The sequence below is a fragment of the Bufo gargarizans genome, chromosome 11 (assembly GCF_014858855.1).
Source record: "Bufo gargarizans isolate SCDJY-AF-19 chromosome 11, ASM1485885v1, whole genome shotgun sequence".
Taxonomy (NCBI): Eukaryota; Metazoa; Chordata; class Amphibia; order Anura; family Bufonidae; genus Bufo; species Bufo gargarizans.
In genome coordinates, this window is record NC_058090.1 from 59881479 (window position 1) to 59903665 (window position 22187).

General features: G+C 44.7%; 1 long non-coding RNA gene across 1 annotated transcript in view; it reads right to left on the minus strand.

Moving 5' to 3' along the window:
- Positions 1-626: 626 nt before the first annotated feature.
- LOC122921238 overlaps positions 627-22187 on the minus strand; it is a 50583-nt gene continuing 29022 nt past the window's right edge. Inside the window, exon 3 of the long non-coding RNA XR_006387013.1 lies at positions 627-1270. This is a non-coding gene — a long non-coding RNA (uncharacterized LOC122921238). The remainder of the gene's footprint in view (positions 1271-22187) is intronic.

Consider the following 22187-nt stretch of genomic DNA (forward strand, 5'->3'; position numbering starts at 1 on the left):
GCAGCACGCCAGCGCACGCTGAGACCCAGCCGGACTAAAAGTACTGCATGCAGTACTTTTAGTCCAGCCGAGATGTTCAATCAAGATGGCAGTTGGCGGCCCATCGTGAGCAAATGGAGGAGGTAAGTATGATTTTTTTTTTGTTTCTTACACTATTTAAGGTTAAATGGATTCGCTAACACGAAGCACGAGGAAATTTGGCTTCGAGGCAAATAAAATTTATCCTGAAATTCGGATTGACTTCCACTTTGATTCGCTCCTCTCTAATCCTGAGGATAGGTTATCAATATTAAAAAAAACAGGCAACCCCTTTAAATAGAAGTATGTGTAACAGTACATTATGAGTGTGTGCCTTTGTTAAAGTGAATAGACTACAGATGTCTTCTGCCCCATGCATGTGAAGCTGTTCTGGATCTGATGTGCACAAGGATTATTATATACGCAGGCTGGATTGCTGCTGCAACTCATCAGTTCTCGAAAGCTTCTATTCTAAATGCTTGTGTAGAGAGTGTGTGCAGCTCAAAGCCATTGGGGAAAATGACATAGCAATTGCATTCTCAACTGTTAGATGTAGAAATGCAACAAAAATAGATTTCTAATTAACAAGTGAAAAAAAATAACACGTATGATCTGTAAAGCCTTTATTACCCAAAACAAACTCAGTGAAAATCTAGCACGATCCAATGTTTACCCCACTATATCATATTGCTTGCAGGTAGATCCCATTTTGGATTTTTAGCAGCTCAGCATTTTGAATTGAACTGCTTCTTTAGGGAGTTGTCAAATATTTCGGCTGTCATATGGCTGAGCGGTGCCTGTGATGGGGCCAAAGCAGCTGGCTGCACAGATCAGATGATGGAAGTGCTAACTCCTGGCTGTTTTTAAATGGCTGTATTTTGTCAGACTGCGCAGCCATTATCAAACTGGAAAGCATTAGCATTTCTGTCAATTGTAATCTGTACAATCCCTGTTGATTTGAGCCACATCATGGCCAGTCTTCAACCAAGCAGCGACTGTAATGTCTGGCAGCACTTTTATCACATACTTGGGACCTTTATCTATTGGGAGGACTCCCCACTCTGCATTCCAATATCTTGGCTGTCTGCGGTAAACCCGGGAGAGAGAAGAGGAGTGCTAGTAGTATGAATGGTGGCTGTTCTTCTCTTTGGGGCACTCTTTGGTTTCAGGGTCCTCCTGTCTGATGTTGGTTGAAGTACCCTTGATGCTGAAGGTTTTGAGGTGCGAGGCAGGGTCCCTTGGAGCAGTATAGCTGTGTAGGGAATAACAAGACCAGATTGACAGCAGAATGGTTCTTTATTGAAGAATTAAGTTAAAGCACATCAGTTACAGTTCTCAGGAAGCAATTGACTGGCAGGCGTTACACATACACTTTTCACAGATCAGACAGGTAGTTAATAGGCTACAGTGTCTGTTTAGAGCAATCTTCCTTACACTGCACTTCTCTAGCTGACTTGTACATAAGTATCCAGGCATGGGTGTAACACTTCTCTTTCAAGCAATGCAACCACAGGGTGGACCCTAAACATCAGACTATGCTCTGTACCTTTATTGAACAGGTTGCCGTACTAATTTATAGGTCTACAGTGTCCTCTGTGGGATGTGGATATTTTATGCAGATTATTTATGTCCAGGCACCTGTCACCACCAGACATCTGAGAAGCTCTGACAGATGCCTTTCAGAACCTCCTCCTTGAGCTTCCTTTGTTTTGCTTTCAGTTCCTCATCTCGTTAGCCTCTCGCAGCTGTCATGTAGTTGTACTGATTGCATCCCTTTAAATTCCTCCCCATAGTGCATCAGTTTGCGGTTTATATTACTTCCTGGAGTGTGTGTGCATGCTGATCCTACTTCCCAGTCTTCTACAAGATAAGTGTTGTGCATTCTTTTGTGTTTTTCTGTTTGCTGGATCCCAGGTGACCCTGACTCCCTCCGTATCTAGTGTAGGGAGCCGGTGGTCGGGTCCCCTCACTATTATAGGGTGTTCAGGTGTTATACAGTCGAGGTACGAGGATATGCGATCATCTATCATTGGAATTATCGCATAGGCTGAGCAGTAAGGGAGAGAGCCAGGTCTGATGCAGGGGTCTCCCTTTTTGTTCCTTAGTTTTGGATCCAGTGAGTCGTATATTTATTTTGTGTTGTCTTGTTTCCTGTACACCTTCCGTGACACGTACTCCCTGTGCGGGGGCAAATCCTGAACTCCACTCTCAGAGAAGACATCCGAAAATTCAGAGAGAAAAGATAGTACAGTCTTAGTAGAAACCTCAGAAACAGATGTGGTGAGGCAATTCTCTCTGCAAAAGTCACTCCAACCATTTATTTGCCTTGCTTGCCAATTAATGGTGGGGTTATGTTTAGTGAGCCAGGGTAGCCCCAACACTAGAGGAGTAGGCAATACGCTAAGGACGAAACATGACACATCCTCAACATGAGCATCACTCACAATTAAACGGATATTGTGAACTATGCCCTTTAATGATTTCTGAGAAAGTGGAGCGGATCTAACCCCTTTTTGGTCATATCAGTGAGTGGTTTAACAACAGAGGAATAATTCAAAATAAACTTCCTGTAATAATTGGCAAAGCCCAAAAAACGCATCAGCGCCTTCTGATTCTCAGGAAGTTCCCACTCAAGCACAACGCGGACCTTCTCGGGGTCCATGCGAAAACCAGAAGCGGAGAGAAGAAACCCCAGAAATTGAATTTCTGGAACCGCAAACACACATTTTTCCAGTTTCGCGTATAATTTATTCACCCGCAGGATGAGCAAGACCTGACGTAAGTGTTCCTTATGAGTTTTGAAATCAGGAGAAAAAATCAAAATGTCATCCAAATACACTAATACAAATTTCCCCATTAAATGATAAAAAATGCTGTTCACGAAATGCTGAAAAACGACTGGAGCATTCATCAAACCAAAAGGCATAACCAAATTCTCAAAATGGCCCTCAGGGGTATTGAAGGCCGTCTTCCATTCGTCTCCTTCTCTGACCCTGACCAGGTTGTATGCCCCTCTTAGATCTAATTTGGAAAAGACTTTAGCCCTAACAATCTGGTTAAACAGGTCCGGGATAAGAGGAAGCGGATAAGGGTCACGAATTATGATATTGTTCAGCTCCCTGAAATCCAGACAAGGTCTTAAAGAACCATCTTTTTTCTTAACAAAGAAAAAACCAGCGGCAACAGGTGACTTTGAGGGTCGTATGTGTCCTTTTCTCAGACTCTAAGAGATAAGCACGCATAGTGACCCTTTCAGGTTGGGAGAGATTGTATAAATGAGATTTAGGCAGCTTGGCGCCTGGGATGAGATTAATAGGGCAATCGTACTCCCTGTGCGGGGGCAAATCCTGATGCCACTCTCAGAGAAGACATCCGAAAATTCAGAGAGAAAAGATGGTACAGTCTTAGTAGAAACCTCAGAAACAGATGTGGTGAGGCAATTCTCTCTGCAAAAGTCACTCCAACCATTTATTTGCCTCGCTTGCCAATCAATGGTGGGGTTATGTTTAGTGAGCCAGGGTAGCCCCAACACTAGAGGAGTAGGCAATCCGCTAAGAACGAAACATGACACATCCTCAACATGAGCATCACTCACAATTAAACGGATATTGTGAACTATGCCCTTTAATGATTTCTGAGAAAGTGGAGCGGAATCAACAGCAAAAACAGGAATATCCTTTCCCAAAGTGCATACCTGGAAACCATGAGTTATCGCAAATTGATTATCAATGAGATTGACAGCTGCTCCACTATCTACAAAAATCTCACAAAAAATGTTCAAGCTCTCTAGCGCCACCCTGGCAGGCAGGACAAAACGGGAACTACAAGCAAACGGAAAACCTTCAATTTCCGCCTCAACCCTGCCAATGTTAACAGATGGAATATTTTTAAAGGATTTTTTCCTTTTTGTTTCTTTATTACTCCCAAAAAACTGCCTGAATCTCCTAGAGGGACAAACATTTGCCAAATGATTTATACCTCCACAACAAAAACAAACCTTCCCATGCGGGCTGAATCTTCTATTGTCAGAGGCAATCAACCCCAGCTGCATGGGCTCCTGCTCAGAAGGGGTTGACAGCGACTGAGACCCCTGCGCACAGAATGCGACCGCTGCACTGTCCTGGGATTGAGTATGACAGGAAGGAGTGATCTCTCCTCTCTCTCTAAGACGCCTGTCAATACGAACGGCCTGAGACATAGCAGAGTCCAAGGAGGTAGGCCTCTCATGAAAGGCAAATGCATCTTTCAATCCCTCTGAAAGACCATGGCAAAATTGACTTCGGAGTGCAGCATCATTCCAACCAGTATCAGCTGCCCATCTCCGAAATTCTGAGCAGTATATCTCTGCGGATTGTTTACCCTGGCATAACAGACGTAGTCTATACTCAGCCAAAGCAATACGATCCGGATCATCATATATCTGACCCAGGGCTAAAAAGAATTCATCCACTTAACGGAGGGGCCGTGCCCCCACCGGCAGCGAAAAGGCCCAGGACTGAGCGTTATCCCTGAGCAATGATATAATGATCCCCACCCTCCGTTCCTCATCACCAGAGGAATGGGGAAGAAGGCGAAAATTGAGTTTGCAAACCTCTCTAAAACGCACAAAATTCTCACTACTCCCGGAGAACGTATCCGGGAGCGAGATCTTAGGCTCAGAACAAACTCCATGAACGCAAGCTGAACCGGTCACTTGAAACTGAGAAAGAGTCTTACGGAGATCTGCTACCTCCAATGAAAGACCCTGCAAGCGTTCAGTCAAAAGTGAAACCGGATCCATGCTTGAGACGATTTTGGCGGTTTATAATGTCACGGAAGGTGTACAGGAAACAAGACAACACAAAATAAATATACGACTCACTGGATCCAAAACTAAGGAACAAAAAGGGAGACCCCTGCATCAGACCTGGCACTCTCCCTTACTGCTCAGCCTATGCGATAATTCCAATGGTAGATGATCGCATATCCTCGTACCTCGACTGTATAACATCTGAACGCCCTATAATAGTGAGGGGACACGACCACCGGCTCCCTACACTAGATACGGAGGGAGTCAGGGTCACCTGGGATCCAGCAAACAGAAAAACACAAAAGAATGCACAACACTTAACTTGTAGAAGACTGGGAAGTAGGATCAGCATGCACACACACTCCAGGAAGAAATATAAACCGCACACTGATGCACTACACGGAGAAATTTAAAGGGATGCAATCAGTCCAACTACATGACAGCTGAGAGAGGCTAACGAGATGAGGAACTGAAAGCAAAACAAAGGAAGCTCAAGGAGGAGGTTCTAAAAGGCATCTGTCAGAGCTTCTCAGATGTCTGGTGGTGACAGTACGATTGCCCTATTAATCTCATCCCAGGCGCCAAGCTGCCTAAATCTCGTTTATACAATCTCTCCCAACCTGAAAGGGTCGCTATGCGTGCTTATATCTCTGAGAGTCTGAGAAAAGGACACATACGACCCTCGAAGTCACCTGTTGCCGCTGGTTTTTTCTTTGTTAAGAAAAAAGATGGTTCTTTAAAACCTTGTCTGGATTTCAGGGAGCTGAACAGTATCACAATTCGTGACCCTTATCCGCTTCCTCTGATCCCTGACCTGTTTAACCAGATTGTTGGGGCTAAAGTTTTTTCCAAATTAGATCTTAGAGGGGCATACAACCTGGTCAGGGTCAGAGAAGGAGACGAATGGAAGACAGCCTTCAATACCCCTGAGGGCCATTTTGAGAATTTGGTTATGCCTTTTGGTTTGATGAATGCTCCAGCCGTTTTTCAGCATTTCGTGAACAGCATTTTTTATCATTTAATGGGGAAATTTGTATTAGTGTATTTGGATGACATTTTGATTTTTTCTCCTGATTTCAAAACTCATAAGGAACACTTACGTCAGGTCTTGCTCATCCTGTGGGAGAATAAATTATACGCGAAACTGGAAAAATGTGTGTTTGTGGTTCCAGAAATTCAATTTCTGGGGTTTCTTCTCTCCGCTTCTGGTTTTCGCATGGACCCCGAGAAGGTCCGCGTTGTGCTTGAGTGGGAGCTTCCTGAGAATCAGAAGGCGCTGATGCGTTTTTTGGGCTTTGACAATTATTACAGGAAGTTTATTTTAAATTATTCCTCTGTTGTTAAACCACTCACTGATATGACCAGAAAGGGGGTAGATTTTTCTTCCTGGTCGGTAGAGGCGCGTAAGGCCTTTTCTAATATCAAGGAGAGTTTTGCTTCCGCTCCCATCTTGGTACAACCTGATATTTCTCTACCCTTCATAGTTGAGGTTGATGCTTCTGAGGTGGGTGTGGGTGCGGTCTTGTCTCAGGGTTCCTCTCCTGCCAAATGGCGACCGTGTGCCTTTTTCTCGAAGAAACTCTCCTCCGCAGAGAGAAATTACGATGTGGGAGATAGGGAGTTGTTGGCCATCAAGTTGGCTTTTGAGGAATGGCGCCATTGGCTAGAGGGAGCCAGACACCCTATTACTGTGTTTACAGACCATAAAAATCTAGCCTACTTGGAGTCAGCCAAGCGTCTTAACCCGAGACAGGCCAGATGGTCTTTGTTCTTTTCAAGGTTTAATTTTGTTGTCACGTTCTGCCCTGGGGTTAAGAATGTGAAGGCAGATGCCTTGTCACGTGGTTTTCCGGGAGGTGGGAATTTTGAAGACCCGGGTCCCATTGTGGCTGAAGGTGTGGTGGTCTCTGCTCTTTATCCTGAATTGGAGGCAGAGGTGCAGGTAGCCCAGTCAGAGGCTCCTGATCTTTGTCCTCCTGGGAGGTTCTTTGTGCCTCTCCCTTTAAGACACAAGATTTTTAAGGAACACCACGATACGGTTCTTGCTGGGCACCCGGGGGCAAGAGCCACAGTGGATCTCATCGCTCGGAGATTCTGGTGGCCGGCGCTTTGTAAGTCGGTTGAGGGTTTTGTGGCAGCCTGCGAGACCTGCGCTCGTGCCAAAGTCCCTCATTCACGGCCATCAGGTCCTCTCCTTCCCTTACCCATTTTTTCCCGTCCTTGGACACATCTGTCCATGGACTTCATAACGGACCTGCCTCGTTCCTCGGGGAAGACTGTGATTCTGGTGGTGGTGGACCGTTTTAGCAAAATGGTGCATTTCATCCCTTTTCCTGGCTTGCCCAATGCTAAGACGCTGGCGCAGGCATTTATTGATCACATTGTCAAATTGCATGGTATTCCTTCAGACATAGTCTCTGATAGGGGCACGCAGTTTGTTTCCAGATTCTGGAAGGCTTTCTGTTCTCGCTTGGGGGTTCGGTTGTCATTCTCTTCTGCTTTCCACCCGCAGTCGAATGGCCAGACAGAGCGCGTCAATCAGAATCTGGAGACATATCTGCGCTGCTTTGTGGCGGAGAATCAGGAGGATTGGTGTTCTTTTTTGTCCCTTGCTGAGTTTGCTTTAAATAACCGTCGTCAGGAGTCCTCTGATAAGTCACCGATGTTTGGTGCATATGGGTTTCATCCGCAGTTTGGGACATTCTCGGGAGAGGGGTCTTCTGGTTTACCTGATGAGGACAGATTCTCCTCGTCTTTGTCATCTATTTGGCAAAAGATTCAGGATAATCTAAAGAGCATGAGTGAGAGATATAAGCGTGTGGCGGATAAGAGACATGTGCCTGGTCCGGACCTGAATGTTGGTGATCTGGTGTGGTTGTCTACTAAGAATATCAAATTGAAGGTTCCCTCCTGAAAGTTGGGTCCTAAGTTTATTGGGCCTTACAAAATCTTGTCTGTCATCAATCCTGTTGCCTACCGTCTTGATCTTCCTCAGACTTGGAAGATCCATAATGTTTTTCATAAGTCCTTATTAAAACCTTATGTCCAACCCATTGTACCCTCGTCTTTGCCTCCTCCTCCGATTATGGTTGATGGTAATCTTGAATTTCAGGTCTCGAGGATTGTGGATTCTCGTGTTGTCTGCGGTTCTCTCCAGTACCTCGTTCATTGGGAGGGTTATGGTCCTGAGGAGAGGATGTGGGTCCCAGTGACGGACATTAAGGCCACTCGTCTCATCAGGGCTTTCCATAGGTCCCATCCTGAGTAGGTGGGCTCTGAGTGTCCGGAGTTTACTCGTAGAAGGAGTGGTACTGTCACCACCAGACATCTGAAAAGCTCTGACAGATGCCTTTCAGAACCTCCTCCTTGAGCTTCCTTTGTTTTGCTTTCAGTTCCTCATCTCGTTAGCCTCTCTCAGCTGTCATGTAGTTGTACTGATTGCATCCCTTTAAATACCTCCCCATAGTGCATCAGTTTGCGGTTTATATTACTTCCTGGAGTGTGTGTGCATGCTGATCCTACTTCCCAGTCTTCTACAAGATAAGTGTTGTGCATTCATTTGTGTTTTTCTGTTTGCTGGATCCCAGGTGACCCTGACTCCCTCCGTATCTAGTGTAGGGAGCCGGTGGTTGTGTCCCCTCACTTTTATAGGGTGTTCAGCTGTTATACAGTCGAGGTACGAGGATATGCGATCATCTACCATTGGGATTTTCGCCTAGGCTGAGCAGTCAGGGAGAGTGCCAGGTCTGATGCAGGGGTCTCCCTTTTTGTTCCTTAGTTTTGGATCCAGTGAGTCGTATATTCATTTTGTGTTGTCTTGTTTCCTGTACACCTTCCGTGACAGCACCAGAAGAAAACACCTGAACATATGGCAATGTAGACACAGTAGTCCTTCTTTGACAGCAATTCTCCAAAGATTTTAGCTCTACACTCCCTCTTTTCATCTGGCCTGCTTTTCCAAGGAAAGTTCTTTTCTGTACTAACCCTGGCTGGCACCTAATCCAGGACTCTTCTGTCACCTATCCCATTTGCATCTGTTCTCTCTGCTGGCTGAGCTTAAACTGACTTCTGAGAATGTAATGAATCGGAGGGGCATATTCATTATCACAAAGTATAATAACGCATGAGCTGTGCAGTGGCGGATACAGAGCCTGGTCTCGGGAGGGGCACTTCCAGATTATTTTCTGTCCGCCACGACAAAACAATGGTGCTCATAGAACAGGATATTGTGCCAGTAGCCAGAGACCCCCATAATGTGCCAGTAGCCAGAAACCCCCATTTTGTGCCAGTAGCCAGAAACCCCTATTATGTGCCAGTAGCCAGAGACCCCCATTATGTGCCAGTAGCCAGAGACCCCCATTATGTGCCAGTAGCCAGTGACCCCCATTATGTGCCATTAGCCAGAGACCCCCATTATGTGCCAGTAGCCAGAGCCCCCCATTATGTGCCAGTAGCTAGAGACACCCATTATGTGCCAGTAGCCAGAGCCCCCATTATGTGCCAGTAGCCAGAGCCCCCCATTATGTGCCAGTAGCCAGAGACCCCCATTATGTGCCAGTAGCCAGGAACCCCCATTATGTGCCAGTAGCCACCAGTATTGTGCACAAAAAATAAACATTTATACTTACCTCCTTGGCAGCGATGCGATGCCGGCCTCTTCCTGCCTGTGTCCCGCGCTGTACGGCTCAGGCGGCGCGATGACATAATCGCGCTGCCTGCGCCGGCCTCTGATAGGCTGCTGGCCAAGTGTCTGCAGCCTATCAGACGAAGGGAAAGGGACACGCCTCTCCCTCCCCCGCCGCAGCACAGGCATCTGTATCGCTGTCCTGAGGACAGTGATACAGATGACTATGGAGATAAGCGCTTCCACAATGGAAGCGTTCATCTCCCTGTGCCCCGCCACCGCCCCCCCACTTATGAGCAGCTCGGGGGGGGGGGGGGGGGCAATTTACCATACATACTTATAATTTTAATCCATTTTTGCTGTGTTCTGCTGCTCTTCAATGTGATGCTGCACATCTAGGAGAAGACTAAATAAAAATAAAGAGTTAGCTGGGGTTATGGATTATTAACAGGAGTTCTGCTCTATTAACTAATAAGGTTGTATAAAAAGTTTTTTAAACTTGAATCCCCTGTAAGGAATTCTTTTAAACATAATCTGAAAAACGAATAATACCTCTCTAAAGTAACAACCAGCAGTGTAAAAAAACGCTACTGGTGACAACACTGCTGGTTCAGTGCATCACATTTTGCAGCTCACATTTGTTACTTGTCAAAACCCAGATCACAATGTCGCAGAATAGTGCTATGCACCTTTTGGGGCATATTTGTGCAAAAAACTTAGCAATGTTTTGCATTTTTACACAATTCACTCTAGTTTTGGAAAGCAGAAACCCCAAAATGTGTTAGACCTGACAGCCAGGCCCCTGCTCTGTCCGCCGGCATCACTGAAAACTCTGATGCTGGTGGAATAACACCTTGAACACAGGGGTCAAAGGTGAACGTGGCATCTAAGGGGTTTACAGAGAGAGGGGGTTCCCTCTCTTAAACCATCAGCTTGGTGATGATGGTTGCCATGGCAGCCAGGTTCTGCCAGCTACGGAAGCCTATTAGGCCGAGATCCAGGCTGGGTCTCATAGGCAACTGTGAAGGTGAACCTGGCAGTTTCAATGCAGTATAATAGAGCATGTATTGTACTGCATTGATGCAGCGATCAGACTCTCAAAAGTTGAAGCCCCATAGTGGGCAAAAATAAAAAAAGTTATAAAAAAACAAAAGTAAAGAAGCTCCATTCCCTTGAGGAAGTCATTTAACATTGTAAAAAAAAGTACACATTAAGTATCCACTTGTCTGTAAAGACCAGCTCTATTAAAATATCACATGATCCACCCCACCAGGTGAATGCCATAAAAAAAAAAAAAAAACTATGCTAAAGAAACATGTTTTGGTCACCTCCCCTCTCAAAAGACAGGAGATCAAGTCATCAGAAAATCTTATGTACCCCAAAATGGCACCAATGTCAACTAATCCCACAAAAAAAAAAAAAAAACTCACACAAGACCATTGCCAGAACAATAAAAACTATTTTCCTCTCAGAAAATGGTGACACAAAAACATTTTTTACTAAAATTATCATGTGTAAAAGAGCAAAATTTGAAAAATAAAATATATATATAAAATCGGTATCTCTGTAATTGTACTGACCAGCAGAATAATGGCAATGTCACTTTTCCTGCACAATATGTTGCAAAAACAAAACCCCAAAAGTTGCTTTTTCTTTATCCTGCTTCCCAAAAACTGTGTCACTACCAGACAGGATCAGTAAGGACTAGCTATGCATGTTGCTGCAATGCACAGTGATGTACACCGAGATACACTCTCCCTGCAGGCCGGGATACAGACGATTTAAATCGCTTTGTAACAAAGCAAATTGCTTGAGAAAATTTGGTGAAGCGTCCAAATCAAATTTTTCAAAACTTTGCTAATCTCTAGTCTCTGCACATTATTACATGTTAGGATCATTTCTCAAATTCAAGAGATAGGCCCTTAACTATAGTACTAGCTATCCTCTTTAAATAATATTTCTGGAGCATCTTTTCCTATACTGTAACTGTATGCTGGTCCACTCCATCTATAAGTTTATGAATAAGTGAGTGTTACCATTTCCCTACTCAAAGGAGTTTGTCCCTGCACAGCCTGCCACTAGCAGCACTGATTGGGCACTGCCAGACTGTGCAGAGACGTAGCCCCAACTGGTAACCCCCCCAGTTGGCAGCTCATTTATAAACTTCTAGTAGAAATAATAGAAGAATGGCCCAATATAGAGTTAAGAATAGATGCTCCAGAATGGTGTTGAATACAATTATTTACAGACAGGTCAGAATTGGTGACAGGTCTTTTTTAACTCTTATGTGCACCCTGACATAAGTGTACATAATTGTATGGCGCATGCTCAGAAGCTGAGTCTGCTCCATATGCAGCAGAGGATGGTTGTGTAATACAGCTGGAACCTGGCCGATCCTGGTCATTTAAGGCTACTTTCACACTTGCGGCAGTGTGATCCGGCGGGCAGTTCCGTCGTCGGAACTGGCCGCCGGATCCGCCGATCTGCTGCTGCCTGAAAGCATTTGTGAGACGGATCCGGATGCGGATCCGTCTCACAAATGCATTGCAAGGACGGATCCGTCTCTCCGCTTGTCATGCGGACCGACGGATCCGTCTTGTACATTTTTCGCATTTTTACCGATCTGCGCATGCGCATGCCGGAACGACGAATCCGGCATTCCGGTATTCTGAATGCCGGATCCGGCGCTAATACATTCCTATGGGAAAAAATGCCGGATCCGGCGTTCAGGCAAGTCTTCAGTTTTTTTTCGCCGGAGAAAAAACCGTAGCATGCTACGGTTTTCTCTTTTGCCTGATCAGTCAAAACGACTGAACTGAAGACATCCTGATGCAAACTGAACGGATTACTCTCCATTCAGAATGCATGGGGATATGCCTGATCAGTTCTTTTCCAGTATAGAGCCCCTGTGACGGAACTCTATGCCGGAAAAGAAAAACGCAAGTGTGAAAGTACTCTAACAATTCAGTTTGCAAGAAAACAAGAAAAGAAAGAACAAGCCCTCATGCAGCTCCTTACACAGAAATATAAGAAAAATGTGGGTGTCAAAATATGCTTATACTGACCCATAGAATATGTGTCATGTGACTTTTAGCAAACAATGAATACTGTAAAAACAAAGCCCAAAAACGTCAGAATTGTGTTTTTCCCCCAATTTCTTCCCGTAAACATTTTTGTTCCTGTTTTCCAATATGGTAAATTAATTGGTGCAATTAAAAAATTCAACTTGTCCTGCGGAAAAACGAGCCCTAACATGACTATATGAACAGGAAAGTAAGAAAGTTATGGCTCTTGAAAGGTGGGGAGAAAAAAATGAAAATGAAATAATAGGCTGAGCCAAGGATGGGTTAAGCCAGAAAATGACTTTATCCAATGTAGATTTTTTCGGCTGACCGAAGTTCAGGAAAAGTGCCATCATGAGGCGCTGAACACAGATTGCTGTTTGTCAAGAACCTAAATGCTAAAGGTTTGCCTTGTTTAATGCTAGATTTTTACAGGATCTTGTAGTAATATTTGCTACTTCTGTGGATGTCCAAGAGTAACATCAGTCCTTTGTGGGAATCATGTAGGATGGAAGTACTGAGCGCAATGTTGTAAAGACAGAGCCTTTTATAATAAAAGCCATTTCAGCGTCTCTAACTTTGTCTGGGCGTAAATGTATATATTATTTTTTTTTGTACCATAACCGGAGCTCTTTATACTGTAAATGCTGCACTGGAGCAATCGCATGATCTTCCGATGGCTGTGTCCAGTGGTTGTGACTAGAGATGAGCGAATTTCTAAAAAAATTATATTAGGCCAGTTCGCTTCAAACCGAATTAATTTGCGACAAATTGAATTAAAAAAAGTCTATGTCCGGGCTACATAGAGCCTGTACAGTGTTGTAGAACACTGTGCCTTGTAGGAGACGGATCCGTTTTCTTTAAAAAATGATTTTTATTAGAAATTTTCAATGTAATCTTACATTTAAAACATTGACATATGTTTATGCAAATACAAGCAATAAAGAATAATTTTTGCAAACGTTTCCAGTTACAGCAAAGTATTGGTAGTGTGTCAGAGAAAACGGATCCATCCCCATTGACTTACACTGTGTGCCAGGACGGATCCATTTGGCTCTGTTTCGTCAAGCGGACAGCAAGCAGCGTTTTGGTGTCCACCTCCAGAGCGGAATGGAGAATGGAGGCAAACTGATGCATTCTGAGCGGATCCTTTTCCATTCAGACTGCATTGATCCGTTTTGGACCGCTTGTGAGAGCCCATGACGGATCTCTCAAACGGAAAGCCAAAAAACGAGTGTGAAAGTAGCCAATACAAACGGATCCGTTCTTAACGCATGCGTTTGTATTATCGGTGCGGATCCGTCTGTGCAGATCCATGACGGATCTGTACCAAACTGCAGTGTGAAAGAATCACTGCACACTTCACTTATTTGGGCAGTCACGGGGCCAAAACCGACCAAATAACTGAAGTGTGAACTCAGCCTTACAGGTCGATGTTAGTGCCAAGAAGAAGCGCACTCCTTTTACACCCTCGTCAGCTGATTGCACGTAGATATCTACAGAACCTGTTCTATTAAGCGCTTATACAAGTAGAGCCCCCAAGTGTGAACAGCTTGTATTTCTTTCTTTTTCTCTAGAAATATGACAAGAAACGCTTTTAGCGCAAATAACACCAAATGTGAACAGCATCTATTTTTCTCGTACTGTACTATAATAGGGCACTAAACGCTTTCACCATATATAAATGCAGAAGTGAGTATATATTTCTCTTTTTCCACAGACATAAGCCACTAAAGGCTTTTCAACATAGCACTTGCACCCCTACACCAAATTGCTGGATTGACAAAGCTGTATAATGGCTATTTGGATCCCCGAATAATCTTTCCCTGCACTTGTAAATCGTATTTTTTCCCAGTGATGTTTTCTGTATGACTCTCTGTGGCCCCTGGAACACCTGTCCCTGCACTAAGATGCTGTGAAATGATTCCTCCTTATCCTTATCGTGCACTTATAAAATGCTTTCTTTTTCACAATGTTTTCTTTCACTCTCCCTAGCGCCTGGAACGCCTGTCCCTGCACTAAGATGCTGTGAAATGACTCCTCCTTATCCTTATCGTGCACTTATAAAATGCTTTCTTTTTCACAATGTTTTCTTTCACTCTCCCTAGCGCCTGGAACGTCTTTCCCTGAACAAAGTACGATGGTGAATGGCAGAATCTGAGATTTATAGGGCTGTGACATCACCGGGCTGGCCTGATGCTGATTGGCTGCATGCATGGCATTAAGGGTCATCCCGCCTTACCCGAGTTCCTTGCCCCATGTCCTTGCACGTGTAGCCGCCATTTTAGCTGCCATTGTAGCCGCCATGTTAGGAAAAATTGCAATTCGTTACCACGAAGTGCAAGGAAATTCGCATTCGTTAAGAATCGACTTTTTCCTGAAATTTTGAACGAATTCGACTTCGTCAGCTTCGATTCGCTCATCTCTAGTTGTGACAGCATACCAACCCAACTTTGCCAGATCGGGCAGAACAGTCCCGAATTTAAGTGACTGTCCCCTGGTCCCAGAACAGCGGAAGTATTTCCTGCTCTCAGCTGATTGTAATGGTGAAGCAGGAGCCATCTGCTCCCTGCTTCACCATTCCCCTAAGCAGCAGGCACTTCCCAGCAGCAGCACAATGCAGTCACACATTGTGCTGCCGGCTGTGTAAGAAGAACGGAGGAACCAGCCTCAGCTCCTCCTACACAGCAAGCGCGTCGGCATCTGAGCTGTGATTATCCGAGGAACCAGGTATTTACAGCTTGTTTTTTTACTTCCTGTGAAGGGGGCACATGTGGGCATAACTACTATGAAGGATGCACAGCTGGGCATAACTACTCTGAGGGGGCACATTTAGGCATACTGTAACTACCCCGAGGGGGCACGTATCTTGGCATAACTACTGTGAGGGGGAACATCTGGGTATAACTATTATGAAGGAGACACATCTTAGTATAACTTCTCTGAGGGGACACATCTTGGCATAACTACTGTGAGGGGGAACATCTGGGCATAACTACTATGAAGGAGGCACATCTTAGTATAACTTCTCTGAAGGGACACATCTTGGCATATCTACTGTGAAGGGGGCACATGTGGGCATAACTATTCTGAGGGGGCACATCTTGACATATCTACTGTGAAGAAGGCACATATCATGGCATAACTACCCTGTGGGGGAACATTTTAGCATATCTACTATAAAGGGGACACATATATTGGCCTTACTACTGTGGGGGGACACATATCTGGGAATAACTATTGTGAAAGAGGACATATATGGGCATAACAACTGTAAAGGGGGCACATATCTGGCTATAACTACTGTGAAGGGGGCATATGTGAGCATTACTACTTGTGAAGGGGCACAATGAGGACATAACTACTGTGAAGGGGGCACAATGTGGGCATAACTACTAGGAAGGGCATAATGTGGATGGACATAACTACTGTGAAGAGGGCACAATGCGGGCATTACTACTATGTGTTGGCACATAGGGGGAATAGTTACTATGTGGGGCATTAGGGGACTTGGTGTGTATAATTAGGCTTTGGACGGAGTTTGGGTCGTGGCCTAGTATGAAAATAAAGTTGTCACAATTATTCAACACACATATTGTCTCTCTTTACAATTTTCTAAAGTTGGGAGATATGTGACAGTGTAGTGGCAATTTTCTGCTTCTGCTTTTTGTACCGTAAAAAAGAATGACATATGGATACAATATAGCCGTATTATACAAACCTATGGAACGGAATTGGGAATTAAGTAGGAAACAATATTCAATGAAATATGCCCTCTAGGATGCGTTGTCTGCGGCCCGATCAAGTGCAACGGTCGTGTGCATGAGGCCTTACATGTCTGTCTGTAAAACAGCTGCTCCTTTAATACATAAAGCATTCTACAGAGGAAAACGGTAATCTTATCTGCATTTAACCTTCTTATCACAATGAAATGTGTGTGCCAGTTACTGGGCTAATCCTGCAATGGATTTCTTATCAATGTCCTCAGATCTGGTATCTAACTGAATTCACCATGTGAGCCTCCGGAGTAGTTGCCAAGAGTTTAATCAATATGTCTGACTTGTAGTGTTATATGATACCCTGAGCTGCTGCAACATCCACTGCCATCAGTCTTAAATACAGTACAGGAGAGCATTGCGTTCAGAATTCTACACTTGAACAAGGCTACTTCTGCAGCATTAAAGGGGACCTGTCACCTAAAAAACGCCTCCCAAACCACCAGCATTAACTTAAAGTAGCCGGCAGTATGTTCCTAAAGATCCTTTTCTTCCTCCGGCCTGATGCACCAAAATCTTGAAAAACGAACTTTAATCCCCTGAACGCACTATGTAACAGCAGAGTTTGATGTCAAGGGGGCAGCGTCCTCCTCGCTTCAAGTCAGGATAGCCACGCCCCCTTTCCCTGCCTATAATAGACATAGAAATTCAATTCAACAAGAGATTTGATTCTTTACAAATTAATTAGTAACCAATCACTATAAATCGGGTATACTCAGGCCACTCTACCTTAGGCCTCCTGTACACAACCGTTTTTTTTCCCCGTTTACTGGCCGTTTTTTTTTTGCGTTCCGTATACGGAACCATTCATTTCAATGGTTCCGCAAAAAAAACAGAATGTACCCCGTATGCATTCCGTTTCCGTATTTCCGTTTCCCGTTCCGTTTAAAGATAGAACATGTCCTATTATTGCCCGCAAATTACGTTCAGTGGCTCCATTCAAGTCAATGGGTCTACAAAAAACCCGAACACATACAGAAATGCATCCGTATGTCTTCCGTTTCCATTCCGTTTTTTGCGGAACCATCTATTGAAAATGTTATGCCCAGCCCAATTTTATCTATGTAATTACTGTATACTGAATATGCCATACGGAAAAACAGAACAGAAAAATGGAACAAAAACGGAAACACAGCGGAAACAAAAAACGGAACAACGGATCTGTGAAAAACGGACCGCAAAACACTGAAAAAGCCATACGGTCGTGTGCAGGAGGCCTTAGGGTCCATTCACACGTCCGCAAAAGGGTCCGCACCCGTTCCGCAATTTTGGGGAACGGGTGCGGACCCAGTCATTCTCTATGGGCCCGGACGTGAAGCGGAGACCACACTATGTGCTTTCCGCATTTGCGGAGCGCGGCCCTGAACTTCTGGGTTTCGGCCCCGAACTTCCGGTCCGCAGCTCCGCAAAAGATAGAACATGTCCTATTCTTGTCCGCAGCTGCGGACAAGAATAGGCATTTCTATAGCGGGTGCCGGCCGGGTGTGTTGCAGATCCGTAATTTGCGGGTCCGCAACTCACCACGGACGCGTGAATGGACCCTTAGGGTATGGCCACACTGTGCTTCTGCGGTGAAGAACCGCACAGCCAATTAGCCTGCTGCTGCCTTTTATTTAATAATGAAGACCGTACTGTATAGTCGGTCATCATTGTTAATGGCCGCACGGAACCTTTGAACAGGATCTGTACCCACTTCTCCAACCCCAGCGATCTCCTGCCCTACAGGTGGGAGCCCTTCTTCTGCCATCTGCTTTTCCTTCTTTTCCACATCATCTAATATCTACGAGAATATGTCATCAGGAGCATCCAGCTGCTCCTCTCTCTGCATCTTGCTGACTTTTTTAGGACATTGAGACATTAAAGGATGATTTGGAAAAAGTAAAGCTAGCAAAATATGAGACTGGTCATCATTAAGACCTGGCCCCCCTAAGGGGTGCAGACTGGATGGTATTGGTTGATACTGGCAGTGGAATGATAAAGGCTTCCATCTTATTGGTATTTAATTACATATCTTAATTTAGGGCTGTTTAGAGAATAATTAATAAGACTCCCTGTAGTCTCCATGCACACTCCCTCCCCAATATTCTCTATTAATGCATGAGCATTTGCCAAGTCTCTCCCTATGTTCAACTCACAGGAAAATGACGGTGACCATGCGGGATGAAGGTTTTATAGGCCTGTGACATCTGCTGATTGGCTGGCTGCATGGCATTGTGGGTGATCTTGCGTTTCAGGGCTTGTCTCCTCTGCTTTGTAACACGTGTAACTGCCATTTTAGGAAACCTGTTTCATTGCCACAAAGAGCAAGAAAATTCAGATTTGTTGCGAATTAAAATTTTCCTAAATGTCAGACCGAATTCCGTTTTGAATGCTTTGCTTCACTCAACAGTAATTCCAACCAATAGTTTCTAACAACTTGCAATCCTCCTGTGATTATATTTTTTTTTCCTTCTCTGTAGATTTTATTCTTATTAAAAAAAGTTAAACTAAAAACTTTGTTGATCCATCATTAGAGTGAAAGATCATGGACAGCTAATGACCAATACTGAGAGGAAATCAGCAAGATTAAGACCTCTTTCAGACGGGCGTTGCGGGAAAATGTGCGGGTGCGTTGTGGGAACACATGCGATTTTTCCGCGCGAGTGCAAAACATTGTAATGCGTTTTGCACTCTCGTGAGAAAAATCGCGCATGTTTGGTACCCAAACCCGAACTTCTTCACAGAAGTTCGGCCTTGGGATCGGTGTTCTGTAGATTGTATTATTTTCCCTTATGACATGGTTATAAGGGAAAATAATAGCATTCTGAATACAGAATGCATAGTACAATAGGGCTGGAGGGGTTAAAAAAATAAAAAAATAATTTAACTCACCTTAGTCCACTTGATCGCGTAGCCGGCATCTCCTTCTGTCTTCATCTTACCTCTGTGTAGCAACAGGACCTGTGGTGACGTCACTCCGGTCATCACATGATCTATCACAATGGTAAAAGATCATGTGATGGATCATGTGATGACCGGAGTGACATCACCACAGGTCCTGTTCCTGCACACAGCAAAGATGAAGACAGAAGGAGATGCCGGGCTTCGCGATCAAGTGGATTAAGGCGAGTTAAATTATTATTTATTTAATTTTTAACCCCTCCAGCGCTATGTTACCATGCACTCTGTATTCAGAATGCTATTATTTTCCCTTATAACCATGTTATAAGGGAAAATAATAATGATCGGGTCTCCATCCTGATCGTCTCCTAGCAACCGTGCGTGAAAATCGCACCGCATCCGCACTTGCTTGCGGATGCCTGCGATTTTCACGCAACCCTATTCATTTCGATGGGGCCTGCGTTACGTGAAAAACGCAGAATATAGAGCATGCTGCGATTTTCACGCAACGCACAAGTGATGCGTGAAAATCACCGCTTATGTGAACAGCCCTATAGAAATGAATGGGTCAGAAATCAGTGTGGCTGCAATGCGTTCAACTCACGCATCGCATCCGCGCGGAATACTCGCCCGTGTGAAAGGGGCCTAACAGTTTTTGGATAACATTTATCATCAGTGAGGAACTACTGTATAAGGTTGGCACCAAGGGCATGCTCTGCAGTGCCTCCTCTATGAAGGGGGAAGTAGGGCCTTCACCAAAATCAGTCCAGCCTTAGGGGGAGTTCACATCTCAGTTTCATTTTCCATTATTCTGATCCGTTAGAAAATAAGAAAACACAGGATCCTGTAAAAGAACAGATCAGTTATGCATAGGATCCATTTTTTTAAAGGTTCCTCTAAAAAATAGATCCTGTTGCATCAGTTGCCATCCATTTGAGCCATTACCATCTGAGATCCATTTTTTTAGATAGGAAAAAAGTACACCATGCACGTCTAAAAATGTATCTCTCAAATGGATGCCAACTGATGCAACAGGATCAGTTTTTTTACAGGATAAGGCTACTTTCACACTAGCGTTCGATCGGATCCGTTCTGAACGGATCCGATCATAATAATGCAGACGGAGGCTCCGTTCAGAACGGATCCGTCTGCATTATTTTAGCATATAACAGCTAAGTGTGAAAATAGCCTCGTACGGATCCGTCCAGACTTTCAATGTAAAGTCAATGGGGGACGGATCCGCCTGAAGATTGAGCCAAATTGTGGCATCTTCAAACGGATCCGTCCCCATTGACTTACATTGTAAGGCCTCTTTCACACTACAGTATGTTGAATTCAGTGTTTTGCGTTCCGTTTTTCACGGATCCGTTGTTCCGTTTTTTTCTTCCGTTGTGGTTCCGTTTCCGTTCCGTTGTTCTGTTCCGTTTTTCCGTATGGCATATACAGTATACAGTAATAACATAGAAAAAATTGGGCTGGTCATAACATTTTCAATAGATGGTTCCGCAAAAAACGGAACGGATACGGAAGACATACGGATGCATTTCCGTATGTGTTCCGTTTTTTTTGCGGACCCATTGACTTTAATGGAGCCACGGACCGTGATTTGCGGCCAAATATAGGACATGTTCTATCTTTTCAACGGAACGGAAAAACGGAAATACGGAAACGGAATGCATACGGAACACATTCCGTTTCTTTGCAGAACCATTGAAATGAATGGTTCCGTATACGGACCGTATACGGAACGCAAAAAACGGACCGCAAAACGGAAAAAAAAAACGGTAGTGTGAAAGAGGCCTAAGTCTGGACGGATCCGCACGCCTCCGCACGGCCAGGCGGACACCCGAACGCTGCAAGCAGCGTTCAGCTGTCCGCCTGTCCGTGCGGAGGCGAGCGGAGCGGAGGCTGAACGCCGCCAGACTGATGCAGTCTGAGCGGATCCGCTCCATTCAGACTGCATCAGGGCTGGACGGCTGCGTTCGGGTCCGCTCGTGAGCCCCTTCAAACGGAGCTCACGAGCGGACCGACGAACGCTAGTGTGAAAGTAGCCTCACAAGAACAGAAAATGAAACGATGATGTGAACTCCCCCTTAGGCTACTTTCACAACTCTGGTGTGAAACTCCAGTGTGGCCGTTCCGGCAGACAAGTCGGTTCCCCCCTTGTCTGCCGGAATGCGTACGGATCTCTGCCGGACCCCATTATACTTAAGGGGGCCGAACGACATTCTGTCCACATCCTGAAGCACTGGATCTGCTGGAACAGCCTGCAGGAATTCAAACCGGAGATGTGAACGTATCCTCAGTTGGCTGATAAGGTTGCTGAGGAGCTCTTTTCTACCTGCAGGCATAGCCCATCTGCCTGCTCCACATTACCAGTTTGTGACAAGATGAAATAAAGGATCTGCAGTGACATCCTGATCACATCACCATGAGTGCATCGGTATTCATATTTACCTTACCACCCACTAGGGTTCAGCCATAAACATTATTTTGAGGTCTGGGGTCTTAAATCATTTATAGGGTCTTGCATGGGGGTCTATTCTGGGATCTGAATTATATAAAAGGATCTTCTCTCAGGTCTGAATTCATTATAAGGTCTGGTGTCTAAATGTATGACCTCCATGCCCGTGATGCGGACCCATTGACTTGAATGGGTCTGCGATCTGCAAGTTAATGCAAAGGATGGGACTTTTTGCTATCTTTTGCGGTGCGGAGGCACAGATGGGAAGCCCATGGAAACAGCCAAAAGTGCTTCCATTTGATTTTGGGTCCGTGCCTCAGGAGTGCAAAAGATATGTCCTATCTTTTTCCGTATTCAAGTCATTGGGTCTGCACCACAAAACAGAGTTCATGCGCCTGTGTAAATGGACCCCAAGGGTAAATATTAAAATATATTGGGGTGACCTAGTCAAATCCCAGGCCTCAACCAATTGAAACTCTTTGGATAGTGGAAGACTGCTGCGCACCAACACAATCCATATCACTTGAAGGAGTTGGATCAGTTGTGCATGGAGGAATAGGCAAAAATCCCAATG